This window comes from Xiphias gladius, chromosome 24 (assembly GCF_016859285.1).
Source record: "Xiphias gladius isolate SHS-SW01 ecotype Sanya breed wild chromosome 24, ASM1685928v1, whole genome shotgun sequence".
NCBI classification, from domain to species: Eukaryota; Metazoa; Chordata; class Actinopteri; order Istiophoriformes; family Xiphiidae; genus Xiphias; species Xiphias gladius.
In genome coordinates, this window is record NC_053423.1 from 15,410,864 (window position 1) to 15,426,476 (window position 15,613).

The following is a 15,613-nucleotide window of genomic DNA, read 5'->3' on the forward strand; positions in this document are numbered from 1 at the left end:
GATGAAACCAATCAGTTAGCTAAACTTCAAGCATGGCTTAAGGACATAAAGACCTGGATGACCAGCAACTTTCTGCTGTTATACTCAGACAAAACTGAAGTTATTATACTTGACCCCAACACCTCAGAAACACATCTAAAGATGTAGTTACTCTAGATGGCATTGCCGTGGCCTCCAGCACCACTCTTAGGAATCCCTGAGTTCTCTTTGATCAGGGTACGTCCTTTAACTCCCATATAAAACAAACTTTGAGGACTGCCTTTTTTCACCTACGTAACATTGCAAAAATCAGGCACATGCTGTCTCAAAAAGATGCAGAAAAACTAGTCCATGCTTTTGTTACTTCTAGGCCGGATTAATGCAACTCCTTGTTATCAGGCTTTCCCAACAAATCTTTAAATACTCTCCAGCTGATTCAGAATGCTGCAGTGTGAGTATTGACAGGAACTAGGAAAAGAGTTCATATTTCTTCTATATTAGCTTGTCTGCAGTGGCTACCTGTGAAATCCAGAGTGGAATTTAAAATCCTCCTCCTCACCTACAAAGCCCTCAATGGTCAGGCACTATCATATCTTTAATAACTCATAGTACCGTATTACCACAGTAGAACACTGCGCTCCCAGAACGCAGGCTTACCTGTGGTTCCTAGAGTCTTCAAAAGTAGAATGGGAGGCAGTGCCTTCAGTTATCAGGCTCCTCTACTGTGGAACCATCTTCCAGTTTGGGTCTGGGAGGCAGGCATCCTACCTACGTTTAAAAGTAGACTTAAAACCTTCCTTTTTGATAAATCTTACAGTTAACGCTGGCTCAGGCTTGGCTTGAACCAGCCCCTAGTTATGTTGCTATAGGCCTAGACTGCCAGGGGACTTCCCATGATGCACAAAGTTCCTCTCTCCTCCTCTTCCTCACCATCTGTATGTATTCATATCCCATCAATGCTTGTTACTAACGTGACTTTTTCTCTAACCCGTAGTTTTGTGCTTTCACGTCTCTGTCCTTCTCTCCTCCTGTTGCTTTCTGCAGGTCTTTCTGCCCCTGGTGCTGCAGAGTCTGGATCTGTGAATGCAAACCACCTACTGCCCCCATGGCCTTTTGGATATTTAGTTTTTTTAGTATCATTATTCACCCTATAATTATAATTATTAGTTTTATTATTATTGTTGTTGTTATTATTATTATTGTTATTATTATTACTGTGCTACCCCATAAATAAAACTGAATTGAATTGAAAGCATCTAGAAAACTCAGATCATATCTGTTTTGTTTGCATAAAAAGCGGCAAAGGATGGCAATGTCTGCCTGATGGTCTGTCAGTCTGTCCACCACTTTGATACAGACTGAAATATCTCAAAACCCTGTTGGATTGCCATGAAATATGGTACAGACAATCAAGACAATTGCACCCACCACCATCAGGTCATTACACAATACTTTGTGTTTAGTGATATTTATTAAATGTTACAGCAGCTAACATGGCTGTAGACTCTTAGTGGAATAGAAGTGCATAGTAAAAATAATATTGCATAGTGGAAAGTAATGAAAACATTAAAAATACTCTGGAATATTCAATATTGGTAATTTCCTGACATCAATTGTGTTTTATTTGATATCTCTTGTCTAAAACTACAAACCATAATATCTTTTTTTTTTTTTAAATATTGGAACATTTTTGTAAATAAAATGTTTGTAAATTCCACAAATTTAAGTTGTGAATACTGTAATCCAAAGTAAGATCATGTCCTTTTGAATGAAAATTTCCTAAATGAGCCCCAATATCCTTGCAGGTATGTGTACGGTTGGTGAAAAACCTTATTATTGGTTAGGTTTTTAATGTGCAGCTACCACGTCTTTGTGGTAACTGTCCTCTAAAGCACTTTGGTGTTATCAGTTTCATATTTAAATGTTCATGCAGAGTTTATGAGGCCAGCTTGTGTGAGTCAGCTAATACATCAGAAACAGTGAATTTCAGACCTCATTATCTCTGCTGTTTCAAAAAAGCCATTTCACAGGTCTTCCCATGCCCACTGAGCTGTTCAGATATCACGAATCCCCAAAATAATTAATATTCAGATTTAAGCCTTTTTAATTGCTCTAACAGCTCAATTTCCACTGTTCAGATTTCTAAGCCACAGCCAAAACATGAGGGTGTGGTTTCCAGGGCCTTCTGGAATCATTTATTTCTGGCTTTTTACACTTTTCACAGGATTTCATGTGTAATTACCTTGAAATCAGGCTGAACATTTCACAAGCATTCAAAGTAAAACAGGGAATGACAGAGCACTGGGCTGCAGGTCTGAGACTTAAAGGGAAGCCATAGTTACAGTGTGTGTGTGTGTGTGTGTTTGTGTGCGTGCGCATGTGCGTGTGTTAAGGGACAGAGATTTCTGCAGTAACCATGAAAAAAACTCAGTTTGTATGTGGATGTGTGTAAAAGATTTAAATCTTTATGACATATATAAGAAAGGGAAAGAGAGAGAGAGCTCTCTGTGTGTGTGTGTGTGTCTCCTTGTGTGTTATTACTCCCTGAGATACTTGATATTTAATGAGGGCAGGGAAAAGGGAAAAGAAAAGGCCATCTGGGTTCTGAGTGGTTGTTTTCTGTGCATTTCTGAGTTTTGTGTGGGAAACATGTAAGTAGATATTCTCTCTCCTGTGTGTGTGTGTGTGTGTGTGTGTGTGTGTGTGTGTGTGTGTGTGTGTGTGTGTTGGAGTGTGTGCTTGAGTATATACTTATACTGTGAATTTGTTTTTTTGTGTGTAGCTATAATTATGTATTATCTATAGTCAAGAGCAGTTAGGTGGCAAAATACTCGAAACCCCGTGTGGGATAAGTGATTTTGGGTTGTTACTGTCACAAGTTTAATATATGCAGCAATGTCATGCTTGAGGCCAGTTGTACCATAGGTCTTCTCAACACTAACGACTATCAACACTGTCATGAAATGTTTGCAACTAAATTATCTTATTAGAGCACCTGAAAGCCTGGAGAAAACTAGGCTGCCCAACAGCTGGAGGCACCCTTTATCTTACAAGTCAATGCCTCGAAGGTAGGATCAGGTGTCTTACTGCAAAATAAAGACGACAAAGTTGATGGACTTTTCAGCTTCTTTTCTAAGAAGCTTAGTAATTGTCTGTTCATCTACCTATGTTCAGTTATTGATGAAGGATTTTCAGGCTTTGGGGCCAAAAGGAAAAGAGACCAGAGGACAGTCAAACCCAGCCATAATAGATGCCAGGTTTATGTAACCCAATCCCAAATGCACTCAACCCAGAAAGATCCTAGCACGGACAGATGCCAACCCCAGCAGCAATATGATGAGAAAGTGGTGCCTGACTTTTGGACCCCACTAAAAAATAATACACTTGTAAAAATACACTTGGAATTTTTTTTATTGTAATACACACACAAACAGTATAAAGTAAAAAAATATATTGTTCCTTATGTGTATGTGCACACACACGTACATACACATACATGTCAGGTGTATTGACCTCTTAGTGACCTATATAGCCCAATGTATTGGGATCTTTGAAGTTAACTGTGCACGGCTTACACTGCATTCAACTGTCATTCTGGATCCTTCACATGTGTGAACACACAAATGTAGCATTAAAAGGCAAAAAAAAAAAAAGAAAAAATCACCCAATGTACAAATTCACCAGTAAGAACACACAATAGACACATTTTGGATCAAGAAAAAGTGGAATGTCCGTGTGAGAGGAGCCTATTGAGGCAGTCAAATATTGAACATTTATCCATTCCATTTTCTCTTTTGCAGGTAAAAAAAATAAATAAAAATAAAATAAAAAACACACACACACACACACTAAAAGCATACACACAGAAATGTGTAATACAGTGCACACAGAAAATCCACGCATACTATGTTCACAAGCAAATGAAAATGCATAGAGAGAAGAAAAAACACCTGGAAGTAAACATACATATGGGTAGATTAATGCTAACACCACTTGAAAACACTGACATTTGTAAGAGATGTAGTCAGGCCAGATAGATGGTGCGATAAATAGTCACAACATTTTAAGTGATCAGAAGGAACAATCTGTCTACACAGAAAAGCTCTGGTTAAAGTTTAAGTGGTCACACTTTAAGTTGTGCATTTGAACAGCCAATAAATTGAATATCAAGTTTGAAGTGATATGCGTAATTGTGGTCTTACATGTTTATGAGTGTATGGATAAGTCAGTTGTACGTTTTTGTGGGTAGGCTATATGGTCAGCATTTCACTTTTAGCCTGTGGAGTTGCACCAAATTGGCCAGCAGCTAAATATTATCACTGGATTTTCTAAATAAAGTGCTGAATCTCAGTGTCAAGTGTTAATCCACTTTTCTGTGACAGAATTAGCTATAGAAGTTGGTATTTATGTTGCAGGGTAAAGATGTATTCGCTGAATTTGGACAAATAAAACCTGGTACAGAGCACCAGAATAATGTACCATGATGTCTTTAGCAATCTTTCACAGGTTTATTTTTGTAAAAAGCCAAATAATGTAATAATCTGGCCTACTGTGTCTATTGTCAACTAGTAATCCTGGGGTCAAATCTGTTATACAGCAGCTTACCATCTTGTTGGTCCCATTAGGTTTAATGATTGTTCTAAATGGTAGTGTAACGGCCCAGGAATATGAGGCCATCTTACAGAACCAGGTGCGCCCAATGGAGCAGACAGCGTTCCCATGCCCCAGGATGAAAATGGCCTCACACACACTGCTGAGCAAAGTGGTTACATGACAAACTGCCTTACATAAATTTTAAAATTAACTGAACGCAAGAGTTTTAAGTGAGTCATATGGTATATAAAACAGGTATTCTTAAAATGCTCATAATACAGTGTATTACCTGCATGGTGCAAGTACATACTAGACTTGGATAAGAAGGAATAATAAACCAAGAAGGGACGCCATGGTGAAATAAAATGAAAGAAAAAAATGTAATATTATTTAAAAGGTCATGGCAGTGCAAATATAGACAAGTTGACAACTTCAATGTGTAAATGTGGATACATCCATTAGGAAATGACAGAAACCTGTGCAGTACTAATTGTTATAGTAATGCTACCACACTAAGTATACAGAAAATTCAGAGATTAGTTATTTGTCCTCTAATGCAGGAATCGAATAACATTTAAACTGGGAATCTCATAATTTTCCCTGTCCAACAAAAAGTCCTGTATATAAATGTTGTTTATTCAGAGGGATCATATCCTAGAGGACACAACTAGGCACAATATCTATTAGCACGGAAATGATTAGTGGATTAGTCAATTGAGAAAAATAATCAGCAACCATTTTCAGTAAATTAACTATTTCAGTCATTTTTCAAGTAAAGATTTTGAAAAAAAAAAAAGCCACACAATGTCAGGTTCCAGCTGACAGTCTTCCTGTCTTTCTTTGTGTTAAATAATAGTAACTACATATCTTTGCGTTTTGGATTTGTGGTAAGATAAAACAATACATTTCAAAATGTCTATAATGTTGTCATCTCCATTTCTTCACTATTTTTTCACACTTCACAGACCAAACGATTAATTGAGAAAAAATAATGGCCAGATTAATCAATCATTAATATAATCATTAGTTGCACCCCTAATAGCCATAGCATAATTGCATGCAATTTAAATGACTTTAAAAATGTTGTTGGTACTATTGCAACCTAAAAGAGTGACATGAATCATAATGTATGTCAACTAATTGTTCATATATGATTTAATCTAAAAAAAATTATGTCTCAGATTGAGTATTTCTTCCCTTTAACAAGACACAGTCTTACCTCTAATGGAATATGTGCTTAACTGATTTTATGTTTGAATACTCAGCCATGCAGGAGAAAAGTCACCTTTCCACCACACAGTAAAATACTATTCAAAATAAAATAAAAATAAAAATTCACATATAATTTCTATACAACAATCTAACGGAAACCCCTTTTTACCAACCCTGTTGTCTGTATGTAAACCCCGATGGGAACAGAGGAAAGCTAAAGAAAAATACTATACATATGTTATTACTAATACATTATTTGTCTGCCTTCTCTCTACTATATGATATTTTGAATGTGATAGCTGTTTGAATGAACAAGTCTAAAGGCAGTACAGAGCGGGGAGATGCATGAATGTATCTGTCAAGATAGTCCTTAATCTATATCTATATCTAAATATACTGTAATCACAAAGTTAAACAAATAAACAGGAATTATATTAAGCTATCTATAAGTTTTTGTACCTGGGGCCAATGTCTTTATCAATATTGTAAAATAAAATCAAAATTCACTTTGCAGTATTTTATTCTTGTCAGGTCAAAAGCCTCTGAAAAACCATGCAGAGTACTGCCCCTTTCTTCAGGCTTGATTTATATCATACAGCTCCTTGATGGAGGGGCATCTGATCTTCTCAGCAGTGCAAACAGCATGCTGAAGCTTTTCCTTGGAAAAGGAGTTGGTGCAGCCATTTCAGATAATTTGTGGGGGGGGCATGATGATGGCTGTGATGGCTTGAAGCAGGGCTAACTGTGAGGACTGATTAACAATGAGCTTCCTCAGTTGTCACTCAAACAGCATTCTGTTGGGTTTTCTTCGTTAGTCAGTAGATATTCTCATCTCATTGGAGGGTATTCATGATAGCCTTCAACAAAAACTTGAATTATTTCACTTCTTTAATATTTTTATTTTTCTATATCCCAAGGACAGGCAGTCATCTGCCATAGAGTACAAAGTTTCTGTAGGTTTCCATTCCAATGAGCAAAGTCTTTGATATTTACTTTTATGATTTGCACATCTTCAAACTAGGAATAAAAAACTGTTGGCAAGGTATGGCACATTGTTGCTATCCACTGCTTCAGACATTCTTTATATGCAGTGTCACTTGACCTCTTTCCATGTCTATGAACAATGAAAGTCTTACCTGTCCTATATTCACAAAACTAAGACAGGAATCTCAACAACAGAACAAAAAACAATATCTACCATAGAAAGCACGCAGTACCGTACTGACTCACACCAAAGCTGAATAATCTCCACAGTCAAGTTAGTTTCACAGTCAACCGTTCAGAGCATAGATGTCAGAAAACATATGTATAAAAATCCAGCCAAAATTTGGAGGGTTATTCAGGGGAAAGGCCATGACATCATCAACAGCGACTGAATTCTTCCACTTGGAAGCACAATCACAGCAAACATTGCATATTTATACCAAACAGGTCATGAGATACCCTCAATGAAAACGCGACAGTGTTACTGAACTCACCAAATTTCATAAAGAATATTTAATGCAGTTCCTCAACTTTAATTAGTGGATACTAGGAGGCTACTTATGGAGACAATGAAGAAGATATCAGAAGTAGCCACAACAGGCGGTAGACAAAACCCAGACATCTCAATAAATATTTTAAAAGAAAATGTATTGCTACTGTAGTGCACACCAACTCAAACAAAGGAAAACAGAAGTACTTCGAAACCGTTCTCAGTGTTACAGAGTCCATAAAAGGTAGAGATGAAATTAGTTTCCCAGATCAAAAGAAACACAGTGATTAAAGGATAAAAGAGACTGAATTATACAAGGATTTGGTTCCCAGGATCAGCTAAGTCCAGCTGTTGTAAAAATCAACATCAATTCAAACAGCTTGAAAGAAACATGTCTACATACCATCCAAGTTGTTTTTCATGGCTCACAAAAGTCATCAAGGTTAGTGGCCACAAAACCTTTTCTCGGACTCATCTAAGGCTGGACCAAATCACTTCTGATTGAATTCCATTCCAAAGCCCAAGGTTATAACCCACAAAATATGTCCAAAATTAGCTGTTGACTGTTGATACGTCAAACAAACCAAAAATTGTCCTATTTTAATTATAGATTATACAGCAGCTTATAACTGGATCCTTGGTTTGTCGGATTCACTACAATTTAAACTTAGTTTGCCAAAACATAATTTAAGCAGAGGCAATTTAAAGCAAAAGCAGTGGCAATTGCAGGAACCAAAAGTAAAATTTCAAAATTAGAGTAAATCAGGATCATTCAACATAAAGTAATTTGTAGTTCCAGAACAAGAAGTTTATGGGATTGCTATGTTTAACAGCATCTACTAAACACTAAACAAGTGTAGTTTGTGTTGGTTCACTTACAACATAACTTAGTACACTCCTGTTCAATATCACTAAAATGATAAATGATTCAAAATTGTACCATCTTACAACTATTGTATTATTTTTAAGTTGAAGTGTAGGTTATTTGATCCTATGTATAACTAAAAACAAACAGGCTTCATAGACATTGAAAATACAGGCCCAAAAGTACAACCTCAATGCAACAAAAGTGTGTACACCTGTGATGACCGCAACAAAAGTCAGTTCATCAGTGATCACTGCAACATAATTAAGTACACCTGTGATTTCCAATTAAGGTTATGAACATGATTATAAAAGAACGTGTGAACACCACGGCTTTCCCAGCTGTGACTGTGGCCAAAACTGACCTGGGTTGTGTCTAATGCAACATGGCTCCAGATGGTAAGTAACTGCCTGAACTGGACGATGATTCTGAGAGATAGCAGAGACTTAGACTCAGTAGGCTACTGAACATAAGCCGAAACATAGTTGCAGCAGCGGTGAAGATGTGTATGAAGAGCCATACTGCCAATATGTATGGGGCCAATCGTCGAAAAATTATGCCACACACAATTTATTATTTACACAATATTGCATTGAAAAACAGATGGGTAAAGTGGTTCTGACTTGGCACCAGGATTATGTGTGAAGATTTTTTCAGTGACTGCTCAGACAGTGCGAACAACATTGAAAATGCACAAAACTATAAGATTAAACTTTGCCAAAGAACATGAAAAGAAGCCTAATGAATGTTGGCAGCACATTCTTTGGTCAGATAAAACCAAAATAAATTTGTTTGAATCAAATGGGGTCCAGCATGTCTGGTGTTGAACCTGGCCAGGACTACCACAGCGACTGCACGGTGCTGACATGGAGGTGGGAGTGAAACGTGTAGGTGGGAGTGTGCTGATATGGGCCTGCATGAGTGAGAACGGTATAAAGGAGAGGACTTTTATACATGCCACTATGAATACAAGTTTGTATACCCAAATACAGAATGAAAAGACTCCCAGTCTCAAGAAGCTTGACAGGAGAGGAATTTTCCAACATGAGAAAGATCTCAAACACACTGCAAAATTCATACAAAATTTTTTAAAGAAGAAAAAATTGAAAACTATAAACTGGCTAAGTATGTAGTTTCATTATAGTTTAATGATTCAAACATTTCTGTTTCAAATTAATTGGGCTTTGGCTAAAAACAAATAGATTTGTATTAAATTGATAGGATTTGTAATTAATTAACATTTTATTGATATTGACCAGGGATGTACTCAGTTTTGTTGTACACTGTATTTCGAATAATGTTATTTTTGTCGGGAAAAAGTCTAACAGTCTTCAAAGCTACAGAATGTTTTTCAGTCTTCTGGTCATGGGTTATTTTGGGTCTAAAGAATAATACAATAGCCACATATGGACCCTCAACCACTGCCCTAACATGGGCCAGGGTGCCAGCCAACATTCCCCCTTAACTCAATAATTAGGTAGGTTTGACGGTTGTTCAAATGCTGTACAGAATTAAAGCAAGTGCTGCCTGATTAATGCAGCTATTCATCAACCCTGATCACTTGATAGACAGAATATTTCTATACTGCATCCACCTACTAATATTTCCAATTGAAACCATATGTTCATATCTTAAAATAGGATTGAACAAGTCCAATGGAGACTGCAGTCAGTGTGGACTCTTGTATTCCCATTGCAAGCATTTCATTTCTGCCTTAAAGACCTTTTAGACCCTGGTTGGGGCACAATCACATCAACAAAGCTCTGCAATTGGTACCTATTGTTTATAAGATGAAAACCACAAAAGACTACCTTGTGCTATTTGGCAGTTATTTTAAATTTGGATTACTGGATTTGCTCATGAACATTCCTCACTTCCTCCTAAGCAAAACTTATAGAGCTTTCATTGTCAAACTCATTTTGCCCTACACAAAACCAGCCACAATCAAGATTACAGTAATGATAGTCACTGTGTCTCCAACTTTCCAAAACTCCCTGGTTTGTTAATACAAGCAAATGAATTTTGGTGGCACCCCAAACGTTTGTTGCGGGGCAAAATGCCATACAATAGCAGCAGGTGATGCTGCCAACTCAGAAAGCATTACTAATCACAAAAATAAATACAGCAGGAGATGACCTACTGCCAATGGTCAGTTAAAGAGGAAGTGTCAGTGCCCCCATGCATGGGGACAGAAAGTTTGCTCTTCTTAATGAACCTCGCAACTCAGTATCGAGTTGGAAGAAAAGAGGCAACAGAGGAATGCACTTTTGGGGACCTAAATGTGCCATTCAGTGACCTCACTATATATTTTGTTTTAAAAGAATTAACTTGACCACAGATTTAAAATTTCACATTCCTGGATGTGAGAGAGACTTGTAAAGCTTCTTACTCTCAACCTTTGCTTGAATCTGACAATGCCTGTAACCTTTTGTGAAAATGGCAGCAATATTGGTGCCAGCATGTCAAAGTGTCCTGTGTACTGCAAATATGTAATACATAAAAAAAAAAAAAATTTTAATTTATCATCCTTCATAACATTCTATTTTGAATCCATCAAAATATTAATACTTTTAATGTATTCACTGTGTACAACACAAAGCTATGTGGGCATACAAATACAAAATCTTCACACTCACACGTTGATATGTGGATTTTGACCTCAAGTTTTACTCGTCTACTAATCTACCTTTCTACCTAATCTACCTTTTGCTATTCATACATTTTACTTTGTGTAAAAATTATGAACTGCAAATATTTATAGAGCCCCATTTTTTATATATTCTATGATCATTATTATATATTATATTATATTATATCATTCTATGACTCCCCTGCTGCAATAATACATTACAGTCAAAAAGGATTGTCTGAAATAGTCAGCCTTTTTCAGTTTGGGCTGAGTAGAGTGCACCATGACATCTTGAAGGGGTCACCAGCCAATCAGTGAACCACTGTAGACTGACACAGATTGACTCACATTCATGCCAAAGGGCATTTTAGAGAACCCAGTCCACTTGACTTGCATGCTTTGGAATGTAAGAGTATTCCCACAAAAAGACAGGGAAATCACGCAGATTCAACATAGGAAGGCTCAGAGTTCAAACAGTTCTTGCTGTAAGGGGAAAAAAAAAAAATATATATATATATATATATATATATATTTTTTTTTTTTTTATATAAATGCACTACATCACACACATAATGACTTCACAAGTTTTTTTTTTTCCTCAGTTGTAAATGTGTCCACACCTGACAAGTAGACAGGAATGGGGTATCACAAACTGAAACAAAACAACGTAGTATAAGTTGTCCTGATGGCTGTTAACATCACAGAATCATGTAAGTTGTGGTGAGATATGCAAAATCAGTGAGACACTAAATGGAAAGAGTGAGACAAAAACTGAGGTATCCAGTCAGGCTCAACTCGTCCTGCTTCACCATCTCTGAACTCAGAATTATGGAAAGAAAGAATGCGTGACCCCCACACACCATGGGACACATTTGTTGGATTGTAATGGGGCAACTCAGTCAGTGTGGTTAGTTTTGCAAGATAAAAATCACCTGGATCAGCACTCTTATAGTAGGTACTATAATCCTGTATTCCATGTCTTCCCTTCAAACTCACACCTCTACATTGAGATTGTGTATTTATGTAAAACGTAGTAGTGTTAAATTCAATAGAAGTCTCAATTACAATTTTTTTTTTTTTTAAACTTCCCATTGTAGCACTCTTTTCTCAGGGCCATTCCAAACTACGGGAGTATAAAAAACAAATGTAAGGGATAATCGCTTCCAGCTTTAATGATGATATTAGGCAAGTCAATAGGAGTTAAAAATATAAATATAAGAGTAAGGCCTCTAATTTTGACAGATCAACACTGCCAATATTACTTCCTCTGCATGCCTGCCTCTGAAACATTAATTTGTTAACAGACGGAGGTGGATGTAGATACGTAATCGGAAACTCCGATCCCATGCAATAAATTTTAAGCAGAAAGACAAGAATACAAATGCATATGCATGTATACATACATGTGCACATACAACCACACAAACAGACAAATTACAGTAGCGCTGGCTCTAGCCTTGAAGATAGAGGATATTTATGACACTGGCTGCAATAATGGAAATGGATTTGGAATTTGCAACACATTCGAAGCAAGAAAATATTTAAATAAAAAATATTTCATATCAGAGCTATTCTCAAGTAACCCACTATGTCAGTCCCATAACAACTTTTGATTCATATTTTAACAAATAGCAATATCAATATTCCCTAATCAATGACAAGCACTATCACAAGCTACCCTGAGTATAAGGACAGTTGTAACCAATTATAGTAAAACCCATTAAATGTCAAGGTTTCACTTCCTCATATCATCACAGCTACACACCAAAATTGAAAAAAAATTCCATATCAATTGTGACACAAAAGATGCTTTAAACATCAAAAATTATGTAATGTCTTAAATGATTCAAGTAGCAATACCAAACTTCAGAGGAATCTGCCCTACGTTCCAATTACAAAGCTTGAGGTGTAACAGCATTTATATGTTGTACTGATGCACTGAGTAAAATTGGTATCTTCTGAATGTATTGGCTTTTTTTTAAAGTCTTAAGTCTTGTCCTTTTCAGTTCAAAAAATAAAACCCAACTGAAGTGCTAAGTTATTTTTTTCCAACCCTGCTCTATTATCCATTTAATCTGATTTTTAAAAAACATTTAAAAAGTATATAGACCCCTTCACTTAATCACATTTTGTTATGTTGCAGCCTTATACTAAAATCATTTAAATTCATTTTTTTTTCTCAATCTACACTCAATTCCCCATAACGACAAAGTGAAAACAGAATTTTAGAAATTTTCGCGAATTTATTGAAAAGCAAAAACTGAAAAAGCACGAAGACATAGGTATTCAGACCCTTTACTCAGTACTTAGTTGAAGCAACTTTGGCTGCAATTACAGCAGAGTGTCTTCTTGGGTATGACATGACAAGCTTTGCACACCTAGATTTGGGGATTTTCTGCCATTCTTCTTTGCAGATCCTCTAAAGCTCTGTCAGGTTTGAAGGGGACTGTCGGTGGACAGCCACTTTCAGGTCTCTCTAGAGATGTGATGGGCTCTGGCTGGGCCACTCAAGAAAATTCTGTGTTGTCCCTCAGACACTGTTGTGTTGTCTTGGCTGTGTGCTTAGGCAGGCACACAGGTGAACCTTTGGCCCAGTCTGAAGTCCTGAGCACTGTGGGCCAGGTTTTCATTAAAAATATATCTGTACTTTGCTCCATTCGGCATTGCCGCAACCTTGAACAGTCACCCTGTCCCTGCCACTGAAAAAAAAACCCACAGCAAGATGCTGCCGCCACCATCTTTGATTGCCGGGAAGGCATTGGGCAGGTGCTAAGCAGTGCCTGGTTTCTTCCAGACATGATGCTTAGAATCAATGCCAAACAGTTCAATATTTATTTCATCAGCCCAGAGAATCTTGCTTCTCACAGTCTGAGAGTCATTTACATGCTTTTTGCAAACTCCAAGCAAGCTTTCATCTGTCTTTCACTGAGGACAGGCTTCCATCTGGCCACTGCCATAAACCCAGATCGGTGGAGTGCTGCAGTGATGGTTGTCCTTCTGGAAGTTTCACCCATCTCCACAAAGGATCTTTGGAGCTTGGTAAGAATGACCATCAGGTTCTTGGTCACCTCATTTCCAAGGCCCTACTCCCCCATTGCTCAATTTGGCTGGTTGGCCAGACCTAGGAAGAGTCCTAGTTGTTCTAAAATTGTCTCTGAGAAGTCAGTTCCTTCAACCTCATGGCTTGGTTTTTGCTCTGATATACATTGTCAGCTGTTAGACCTTATAAAGACATGTGTGTGCCTTTCCTAAGCAGTTCCAATCCATTGAATTGACCAGAGGTAGACTCTAATCGAGGTGTAGAAACATCTCAAAGATGATCAAGAGAAATAGGGACCTGCGTTTTTGGTTTGTCACTATAGGGTAATGAGTGTAGATTGTTGAGGGAAAAAATGAATTAAAAAGGATTTTAGCATAAGGCTGCACCATAACAAAATATGAAAAAAGTGGAGGGGTCTGAATACTTTCTGAATGCACTGTATATGGGAAAATCTCAGGAAGCCTCCTGCAATCTTGCTTATATTTTGAGTTTATGGTCTCACAGGTCTTCATGAGAAATACATGAAAACATCAATAAAGTCATAATTTATGCAAGAGTGCATTGTGTGGCAACTTCTTTCTTGAGTTGCATTCTGATTCTTTAAGTTGGCATGCAGTCGAATAAATCATGCCCTAGAAAGAATCTTTTTTTCTAATACTTTGATCCATCAAGGGTTTATAAGCTCTGTAGCCATATTTTGACTTCAAAAAGAGAAGGAGTGAAATCAGGATAGATGACTGAAGAAGAAATACATCGTGAAGTTTGATTCATGCTTTTCAGAATTAAATCCAAACCTCATCCTTTTTCTGCAACATTGTGTTTGTTAGGTATCCCCCCCGTACTATCCATGTGTGCCCTATTCTCATAGTTATTGATGCTTTTGTGCATGTATTTCCACATACTAGGAAGTTTTATGCCTTCAGTGCAAAAAGTAATATCTTTATTTTTTCGGATTCAAATTTTATGGAGGTGACATAATAGATGGAACAGGAAAAAGGTTGAGGGTTTAAATCCTAGACCTTCAGAAATCATTCAATGTAAAGCTACAAAAAAAAAATCATTACATCCAAAAACCCCCACCCAACTAAAACAAAAACATGAGAGCAGTAAAAGTATCATAATACTTTGTTATATCATTGTCCTCTGTTCAAAACACCATCATTAAATCAACTTGCACCTACGACAAAAGCAGTGTACCTGCTGAACTGGCACAAACCTATAGTATTAATCATTTTGCCTCAATGTTTTGCAAGGCTTTTCCTTTACTTGCTGGTTTGTGAGTGATGCTACCAGTCTCAATGCCTATTTACATTCCTAAGCTATCAGTTTTCTTTAATGAGTTCCTTTTTTCCAGGCTCCTGACAATTGAGGCAGATACGTGTGTAAGATCTGACATGGCTGAGTCCACACAATGCATTCAAACATTTCCTTAAAATACCTGGCAACCCTCTTCAGGAAACTGCACATTACAAACTCTATGAGCTGCTAAGTGAATTGCAAGAACCAGTTGAAAATTATATAGAAAACATGGAGTTAAGCTAAGTTAGCCTTTAGCGTAGTCACCCTTAAAGGCAAAAGCAGCAAAGACAGGAGAAGCATAAACTAGTTATTTTCTTTAAAAAAAAAAAAAAGCATAGAACCTTGTGGAACTCCATGACTAACTTTTGAGTATGTGGAGGATTTACCGTTAACATGCACAAACTGAAATCGATCAGATAAACAGGACTTAAACCAGCTTAGAGCGGTTCCTTTAATATCAATTAAATGTTCCAGTCTCTGTAATAGTATATGATGGTCAATGGTATCAAATGTAACACTAAG